The sequence below is a fragment of the Moschus berezovskii genome, chromosome 24 (assembly GCF_049115385.1).
Source record: "Moschus berezovskii isolate FMDL1 chromosome 24, NW_MosBer_1.0, whole genome shotgun sequence".
Classification (NCBI taxonomy): Eukaryota; Metazoa; Chordata; class Mammalia; order Artiodactyla; family Moschidae; genus Moschus; species Moschus berezovskii.
This window is the reverse complement of record NC_142483.1, coordinates 31,238,036-31,248,275: the sequence shown is the minus strand read 5'-3', so window position 1 is coordinate 31,248,275 and position 10,240 is coordinate 31,238,036. Positions and strand designations below refer to the sequence as shown.

At 44.4% G+C, this 10,240-nt stretch overlaps 1 protein-coding gene across 21 annotated transcripts in view; it reads left to right on the top strand.

Moving 5' to 3' along the window:
- The window catches only part of LOC129548017 (uncharacterized), a 291,573-nt gene that overhangs the window by 84,329 nt on the left and 197,004 nt on the right, over positions 1-10,240 (top strand). The gene's annotated exons all lie outside the window — the stretch shown is intronic.

Sequence of the window (10,240 nt, the reverse complement as noted above, 5' to 3'; positions counted from 1 at the left end):
CTGGTATTCCCATCTCTTTCAGAATGTTCCACAGTTTATTGTGATCCACACAGTCAAAGGCTTTGGCATAGTCAATGAAGCAGAAATAGATGTTTTTCTGGAACTCTCTTGCTTTCTCTATGATCCAGCAGATGTTGGCAATTTGATCTCTGGTGCCTCTGCCTTTTCTAAAACCTGCTTGAACATCTGGAAGTTCACGGTTCACATATTGCTGAAGCCTGGCTTGGAGAATTTTGAGCATGACTTTACTAGCATGTGAGATGAGTGCAATTGTGTGGTAGTTTGAGCATTCTTTGGCATTGCCTTTCTTTGGGATTGGAATGAAGACTGACCTTTTCCAGTCCTGTGGCCACTGCTGAGTTTTCCAAATTTGCTGGCATATTGAGTGCAGCACTTTCACAGCATCATCTTTCAAGGTTTGAAATAGCTCAACTGGAATTCCATCACCTCTACTAGCTTTGTTCGTAGTGATGCTTTCTAAGGCCCTCTTGACTTCATATTCCAAGATGTCTGGCTCTAGGTCAGTGATCACGTTATCGTGACTATCTTGGTCATGAAGATCTTTTCTGTACAGTTCTTCTGTGTATTCTTGCCACCTCTTCTTAATATCTTCTGCTTCTGTTAGGTCCATACCATTTCTGTCCTTTATCGAGCCCATCTTTGCATGAAATGGTCCCTTGGAATCTCTAATTTTCTTGAAGAGATCTCTTGTTTTTCCTATTCTGTTGTTTTCCTCTATTTCTTTGCATTGATCGTTGAGGAAGGCTTTCTTATCTCTCCTTGCTATTCTTTGGAACTCTGCATTCAGATGCTTATATCTTTCCTTTTCTCCTTTGGTTTTCGCTTCTCTTCTTTTCACAGCTATTTGTAAGGCCTCCTCAGACAGCCATTTTGCTTTTCTTTTCCATGGGGATGGTCTTGGTCCCTGTCTCCTGTACAATGTCACGAACCTCCGTCCAGAGTTCATCAGGCACTCTATCAGATCTAGTCCCTTAAATCTATTTCTCACTTCCACTGTATAATCATAAGGGATTTGATTTAGGTCATATCCGAATGGTCTAGTGGTTTTCCCTACTTTCTTCAATTTCAGTCTGAATTTGGCAATAAGGAGTTCATGATCTGAGCCACAGTCAGCTCCTGGTCTTGTTTTTGCTAACTGTATACAGCTTCTCCATCTTTGGCTGCAAAGAATATAATCAATCTGATTTCGGTGATGACCATCTGGTGATGTCTGTGTGTAGAGTCTTCTCTTGTGTTGTTGGAAGAGGGTGTTTGCTATGACCAGTGCATTCTCTTGACAAAACTCTATTAGCCTTTGCCCTGCTTCATTCCGTGCTCCAAGGCCAAATTTGCCTGTTACTCCAGGTGTGTCTTGACTTCCTACTTTGGCATTCCAGTCCCCTTTAATGAGAAGGACATCTTTTTTGGGTGTTAGTTCTAAAAGGTCTTGTAGGTCTTCATAGAACTGTTCAACTTCAGCTTCTTCAGCATTACTGGTTGGGGCATAGGCCTGGATTACTGTAATATTGAATGGTTTGCCTTGGAAACGAACAGAAATCATTCTGTCATTTTTGAGATTCCATCCAAGTACTGCATTTCAGACTCTTTTGTTGACCATGATGGCTACTCCATTTCTTCTAAGGGATTGTTTCCCACAGTATTAGATATAATGGTCGTCTGAGTTAAATTCACCCATTCCAGTCCATTTTAGTTCACTGATTCCTAGAATGTCGACGTTCACTCTTGCCATCTCCTGTTTGACCACTTCCAATTTGCCTTGATTCATGGACCTAACATTCCAGGTTCCTATGCAATATTGCTCTTTACAACACCAGACCTTGCTTCTATCACCAGTCACATCCACAACCGTGTATTTGTTTCGCTTTGCTCCATCCCTTAATTCTTTCTGGAGTTATTTCTCCACTGAGCTCCAGTAGCATACTGGGCACCTACCGACCTGGGGAATTCCTCATTCAGTATCCTATCATTTTGCCCTTTGTTACTGTTCATGGGGTTCTCAAGGCAAGTATACTGACGTGGTTTGCCGTTCCCTTCTCCAGTGGACCACATTCGGCTGTGGTCCATGTGATCAGATCGACTAGTTTCCTGTATTATGATTTCAGTGTGTCTGCCCTCTGATGCCCCCTCGCAATACCTACCGTGTTATTTGGGTTTCTCTTACCTTGGGCGTGGGATATCTCTTCACAGCTGCTCCAAGAAAGCGCAGCCGCTGCACCTTACCTTGGACGAGGGGTATCTCCTCAAGGCCGCCCCTCCTGACCTTGAACGTGGAGTAGCTCCTCTCGGCCCTCCTGCGCCTGCGCAGCCACCGCCTATTAGACGTGGGGCAGCTCCTCTCGGCCGCCGGCCCTGGCCTCAGGCGTGGGGTAGCTCCTCACCGTCGTGCCTCTTTGCATGGTCGGCTGCGCCGAGGCCGGCGCCCCTCGCATCTGCGCCGCCGGGGACGGCGTCTCTGGCCATCTTATTTTGAAGCTTCTGAAAACCTTGCCTGCTCCTAAATAGATTTGTTTTGGACCATATGTTCCAGGATTAGTCATTTATGTGTTGGGGCAGTAGGACACTAGATGGAAAGCAGAGAGGCCTGAACTCATGTCCCAGCTCTTCTGCTATCAAGCTTGTATAAAAAGGATTCAACTTATTAGAATGAGGAACGAATGCCTTCCTATGTCCCTGAGGGATCTGAGCCTGCCTTCCCACAACCACATCAGCTCAGTCATCCCTCCCTGGGCCAGTTCCAGCCACTGGTCTCCTCTCAGCTCCTAGGACAGGCTGAGTTCTTTCTCACCCACAGCCTTTGTGCCTGCCACTCCCTTATCTGGTTCTTCATTCACCACTCCTTTGGCATTTATTTTATCTCCTCCATGGTGCTAAGTACAGTGTTTTCCGAAATGGTTCCTTTCCCTTTCTGCTGCCAGAAGAATGAGGAGATTTTTCTCATACTTTCACCATGAGGATCTGGTGGGGTTCCTGGAGGTAAAGCTCACACACGTGTGAGGAGCCCATTGGAATTTCTAATTCTCAAGCTAGTCTATGCTGAACCCCAACAATTCATCAATTACAGCATAAGGTAACCCAGTTCCTGTCCTGGGATTTCTGCTCTCAGGAAGCTGTGATGCTCAGTATCCACCTGTCTGTCTCCAGTTTTCCAGGCAGCAGTTTGCCCCCTGATCTCAATTCTTCTGTGGATCTTAGTCTTGCTTGCTTTTCTTTTGTTTAGTCTTTGTCTTATTGTGTTGATGAAAATGACAGCTTCCAAGTCATTTCTGTGTTATATCAACAACCAATAAATTTGGGGGGAGGGATCTGCCTCCCATACTTTGGTAGAGACCTTCTGTGTTTTCTCAAGATCCTGGAACACAGCCTTGCACATAAAGATGCATAATATTTTGGGCTTATAGATGAATGTGAGAACGTAGGTTCATCACTTAATGTCAAGTTTTTTAGCTAGAAGTTGAATTACATAATCTCACAGATTCCTTCTGATACAAAGTCTGTGATAATGAAGCATGGGGATTTTCTTGCAAAATGTGACCTGAAGTATAATTCACCAAGCTATGAAAACTGTTTAATGTAAATGAAATGGTTCAATTTGTTATCCAGTCTCCTTTTGGAATATCATAAATGCAGTAGACCTCAGACACCAAATGAAGGGATTCCCCAGCTCCTAAGGACTGAAAAGGACAGGAAGGAGTGGAAACTTTTAAAAATATTTCCAAGAAAAATTGGAAGTGCTATGTTTTCCTATTATGAAGAACATGAACTCAATAATGCCATTTATTACTTTTTAAAATGTAAGGATGAATTAATTACATGAATGCCTGCTGTTTTGTTTGGTTATTATGAAGAAGACAATTATCAAAGAGGTGGTGTCAATTTGGGAAACTCAGAAGGTGATGTTTCAGGTTCCTTCAGCCTTAATAGGCTTCCCTGTGGCTCAGTTGGTAAAGAATCTGCCTGTAATGCGGGATACCTGTGTTCAATCCCTGGGTTGGGAAGAATTCCCTGGCGAAGGGAAAGGCTACCCACTCCAGTACTCTGGCCTGGAGAATTCCATGAACTGTATAGTCACGGGGTCACAAAGAGTCAGACACGACTGAGCGACTTTCACTTCAGCCTTAATCTCATGTGACCCTCCCCACCAAGTTAGAACTTGTGTCAATTTTCTCTGAACTTTGTTTGTCCTTGTTTAGTGCCCCACATGCTGTGGATCTGACCTGCTGATGATCCATCCCTTCAGCATGGTCCCTACAGCAGCATCATGATTACTCAGTCAGAATCCATCCCTCCTTCTCCTCCAGACCATGAGATTGAATGAAATTAGCCGTAGTTTCTCAGTTTTATGGTGTAGGTGGCCAGAGCTGGCCGATGGGTATATTTCAAACCAGGGATGGAAATGTGACCAATCCTGTACCACGAGAGTCAGGCTCAGGATTTTAAATGGAAATTTTAAAAATATTTATTTTATTTACCTGTTTATTTATTTAGCTGCACCAGATTTGGTTGCAGTCTTTAGTTGAGACATGAGGAACCTTTTTTAGTTGTGGCATGTGAAATCTTTAATTGTGGTGTACCAACTCTTAGTTCTGGCATGTGGGATCTTGCTCCCTGACCAAGGGTGGAATCTGGGCCCCCTGCATTGGGAGCATAGAGTCTTAGCCACTAGACCACCAGGGAAGTCACCTAAATGAAAGTGTTTGGAAGTTCTCTCTCCACTGAGTCAGATACTGGCAGGATGCAAGCCTACAGCTGTTGCCAACATATAGCTACCATATAGCCAGGGTATCCTAGGTGGGGTCTCCAAGAGCAAAACCCTGAAGCAAAGGTTTGTGGGCAAGAGGTTTATTTTAGAGGTGATCCTAGAAGGCACACGTAGGAGCGTAAAGAAGTGAGACAGGAAGTGAAGGAAGCCAAAGTAGAAAGCATCTGTGAGCAGGTTATGAGCCAAAGTACAGAGCACCTGAGGCTCAGCGCTGTTGGAAGCATCTGGAGAAAAGTATATTCCGGAGTTGCCCCACCCAAAGAACCCATTGTTTTTCAATCTACTAACTGTCCTTCATTGGCTGATGCCTGCTCCCAGGGCTGTGGGCTCCCTGGCACTTTTGCCTGCCTGCTGCAGCCTGAATCCATTCCTGTGGCTGGAGAAGGCCCCAGGGCCGAGCATCACAGGAGCTGCCACTGAGTGCCAGCGTCATGTACACGGGAACGCTAAGTGCGGAAGGCACGCACAGGATCTGCTGCAGTAAGCTTCCCTGAGAACGGAGCCAGCACAGATGAGGCAGAGCAGATATGGACAGGGACCACGTTCTGACCCCACTGCGACCCTTGCATACAGCCATATCTCGCTAGCCCTGTTCCTGCACTTTCCTTTCTATGGATCAGTATCTCTCCTCCTTCTCAAAGATTATTTGAAATGAGTTTCTGTGCCTTGTGCTGAATAGATCCTAATTGATGCATAGATTTTTGTCCCATCTTACAAGTATTTGAGCACATATCTCCCTGTATCCCCTTTAGTGGGTAGACCCCACAATGAGTTTACTTTTCAGTCTTCCATAGCACCTATTGCAAGGTTTTCAAGAAATACTTGTTAGATGAGTGAATGAATACTGATAAGATCCATCAAAATTAAGTGCAAATCTGTATATATTAGAAGCCCATTGTCAGGCCCATGCAGTGGGCAAGCGACATGGAGAAAATGGCCGGAACAGACTCATCCTAACAGTAGCACCGGCTGGGGAAGTATGGAGCACAGTAGTTCCCTTTGGAATGTCCATGTGAAAATGCCCACGTGTTAGTGGGCACACTAACATGTTAGTGTTACATAGAAACCCAGGACTTCCTTGGTTCTAGTTTTTCTCACAGCCCCATTTTTTTGGCTCTTCCTTCAATTCTGAGGGCTATACTGTAGTTTCTGGTCAATTCTTTAATTTGGCTTGATTTTTGACTCAGTCTCTGTCACTGACCACCCCTGAACCCTAAACAGCAGAGAAATACAAAACAAGACCCTGCACAAGCCAGAGTCCTCTCATCTCAGTTCCAGATTCTGTCTCTAGTGGCAGCAGCACAGGAGTCTGTGTCATCAAGTCTGCTTCCCTGTAAGATTCTGACTTTAACAGATTAGAAATGTTCCCGGCACATCCCACGCTTCCGCTAATAAATGGTTCCGTATCTATCATGAATGAATTTTTCAAGTCTTCTATTACTGGGCTGTGTACCTACTCACGAAGTACATTTCCAGGCGATTTTGTCTGAATTACATGGTTAATTGCCTCATATTTCCAGCTCATGTTACAGGCTCTCTGAGTTAGAATGCAAGAGAGAGGTACCATGTATCACTTCCTACACAGGGGACAGATTCACTGATAGAGCACGGTATATATTGATGATGAATGCTAATTTGTTTGACTTCTGAGTAGAACTAAGCTCAAAAGAGCCAAAAGGTTGAGGGATAGAGAAGTCAGACAGTTATCCAGAGAGATGTTTTAGCTTCCAAATTTTATACTCATTCATTCGTCTGTTTGTCAAAACAGACGTGCAAGTCTCTATGTTAGGAACAGTGAAGGATAAATACACAGATACACTCTTGTGTTGCATCCTATTAATAACTCAGGCTGTGATGTGCACACCCATGAAGAAATAGGAAAAAGAGCAAGGGTCAAATAATAAAGTTATAATACAGAGCAAGATAAGTCTCTTCTAGAATTTTAGGCAGTAAATTCTAGGGAGTTCGTAGGAAGGTAAGGTCAGTGACTGAAGGTGGGATTCATGGTCAGAGTTGTTCCCAGAGGCAGGATCTGGATGGACCTTAAAGGAGGGGTGGGCAGTCATTGGCTGAGACAGAGGGTGACATCATTCCAGGACTAGGAAGTTTCCTGGCACAAAGAAATCTGGGGAGTGGAACTTCCCAGTGTACAATTTTGTTGCCTGTGCTCCTCGGCTCTAAATCACTATCTGTCTCATTGTATTTGGAGTGGACTTGAGTCCGATCTCTCTCCCCTATTGTACCAGCCTTGACATCTATCACAGTCCTGAATAAAGATGGCCCTTGTCCACATAGGTTGTATGACCTTTACAACCCTCTGCTCAGGGGCTCCAAGGGTCACATCAGAGGAGGAGGTTGCAGCAGGAAGCAGAAAGCACCCACAAAGTGGCATTTGGAGGAAAGTTTAATCAAGGGCCTTTTTGTAAAGATATGGGTGGGAGGGACACAGCAGGTGTGGTACAGGATGGAGGTGGGGGATGGTTGAGCTGGTAACCAAAGGGGTGTCATTGCCTCTAGGTAATGAAAGGGCCAGGCAGTGAGTGTGCATATTTCAGAACCTGAAGGCAGAAGGGGTCACCTTACATGGGACCACTGTGATATACACCTCCCAGATCTCATTCAGTAAAGGACTAACTACCCAGATGCTGGCTGTGATGTGTTGCCAAGGTCATGTTCCTTCCTGGTGCAGCCCACATTCAATGACTGACAGACATGGGAATCCAAGTGCCTGATCTTCTTGGGCCAGTGCTGGATGATTCTGAAATGCTGTTCCAGCTCCTGGTCCCCCAGGGCGGTTGGCCAAGGCTGTCATTGCGGCTGCATCCCTGGGATCACTGGGGCTTATGGCCACTCTGCTGGGGTCCAGCTCTCATGAAGTCTTTCTTGGGAAGCTCAGTTAGGTTAGTTCTTTCTTCAGCCCTACTCTCTGAATCAGGGGTATTCAGAGATGGTCCAGGCACTTGGTTTGGGGCAATGACCATTTTACCTCCCTCTATCCAGCTCCTTTCTCCTCCCAGTTCTACTTAATTTTGTAAATATTAACTGAATATGAAGGGTCCAATGTGGGCCAGAGACTCTGCCAGACAGTGAAATTCAGGGGTGAGCAGAAATAGACACTGTCTCTGTCCTTCTAGAACCTAAAATGTAATGGAAGAGACATATTATTCAAATATCCCCACAAATAATGCAAATTGCAGCTATGGTGAGTAGGCTGATGGAGAGTTTATATGATTCTCCCAAGTGATTGTGAGATGTATGTGAGATTCTCACACATACTTGAATCTCACACACTAGCCAGATATGTCGGGGAAACCCTCCTTCCCCTACCCCAAGTTCGCATATAAGGAGAGACCAAAGAATGATTAGAGGTGAAATGTCTGAGATGGAGTTCCAGGCAGAAAGAGGCCACGTGCACACAGGTCTCAGGTCGGGAAGGGTCCAAGGGATGGAAAGGATAACAGTGTAAAAGAATAAAAAGAGGGTAAAATGAAACTAGAGATATAAGCAGTGTAATAAAGGAGAAATGAACAAAGAGAAATGGTTTGGTAAAGGTAATTCCCACTATATTCTTTCACCGTTCTGAAGACTCCCCATTTACATGTGATCTGGCGTACCATTGACAAAGGCTTTGTCCTTGGCCAAACTTGAGTTAGGCTCTTCTGAGCCCTCTTTTAGACTAGACCTTGTCTGTGAGCCCTGTGTTTGAGCTTCCAAGTCCAGTTTTAGCAAGAAACTTATTAACTCTGTTTACATAGATAAACCCTTGATATCTGCTCATCTCAGCCTGCCTTCAGTAAGAATTATGTTGATTCAGTTCAGCAAAAATCACCTTACTGTTGATGTCTCCTCTTAATAATTTCGCATCCACACGTACTCCTATTTCTCCCCTACTGCAATAGTCTTCATACCTATGGCAGCAGTCCTGAATAAAGTTTTTCTTGTCCTTTTGATAAGTGTCAGGATAAATTTTTTAACACCACATAATGCTATGATACATTTGTATTTCATCAGATCCATGTCAAATTATCTTGTCATAAGTTTCATTTGTTTGGAACATTGAGTTTCATACATCAAGACATTCTTTGTTTTTGGCATCTATTTGTCCTATTGGTTGGGTATCTACTCGCAATTTTAAAAAATTGTAGGTACTACTTAGTGCCTAGCAGCTTAGATGTAAAATCTGAAGTAGTAAAAAGATATGGGTCATTCAGAAGGGATTGTAGAAAGATGAAATGAGAAAACCAAAGTCAAGCCTTGAATAATGCCCATGGTTAAGTTCAGCACAGTATACTCAAGGTTAAGAGAAAGAAAGAATTTGAGGAAGGGCAGACTGTGTCAAGATGTCAAATCTCGGGGGTTGTTAATGACTGAGATGACTATATTAATCCTTAGCTATTTTTGTTGCAAGTAACAGACACCACCCCTATGGCAGAAAGTGAAGAGGAACTAAAAAGCCTCTTGATGAAAGTGAAAGAGGAGAGTGAAAAGGTTGGCTTGAAGCTCAACATTCAGAAAACAAAGATCATGGGATCTGGTCCCATCACTTCATGGGAAATAGATGGGGAAACAGTGGAAACAGTGTCAGACTTTATTTTGGGGGGCTCCAAAATCACTGCGGATGCTGATTGCAGCCATGAAATTAAAAGACGCTTACTCCTTGGAAGGAAAGTTATGACCAACCTATATAGCATATTAAAAAGCAGAGACATTACTTTGCCAACCAAGGTCCATCTAGTCAAGGCTATGGTTTTTCCCATGGTCGTGTATGGATGTGAGAGTTGGACTGTGAAGAAAGCTGATCGCTGAAGAATTGATGCTTTTGAACTGTGGTGCTGGAGAAGACTCTTGAGAGTCCCTTGGACTGCAAGGAGATCCAACCAGTCCATTCTAAAGGAGATCAGTCCTGGGTGTTCATTGGAAGGACTGATGCTAAAACTGAAACTCCAATACCTTGGCCACCTCATGCGAAGAGTTGACTCACTGGAAAAGACTCTGATGCTGGGAGGGATTGGGGACGGGAGGAGAAGGGGACGACAGAGAATGAGATGGCTGGATGGCATCACCGACTCGATGGACATGAGTTTGAGTGAACTCCGGGAGTTGGTGATGGACAGGGAGGCCTGGCGTGCTGTGATTCATGGGGTCGCAAAGAGTTGGACACGATTGAGCGACTGAACTGAATTGAACTGAACTGAACAGAAATCCAAGTACACCAAAAATAGGTCGTTCACTTAATAATGGAATATCCCAATAGCATCTCTTCAAGTATGGTGGACCTGGGGTCTCAGCATATGCCTTGAGGACTAGAGCTCCCTACACCTCTTGGCTCTACTTCCCTCTGTACAAAATCAGCGTTTTGCTAACATGGCAAATGGCTGGGGAATGGTTGTTGTACTAGAAGCCAACAGGTCACTAAGACTAGGAAGCCCCCCTACTTTGATGTATCTTCTCTTCATATCA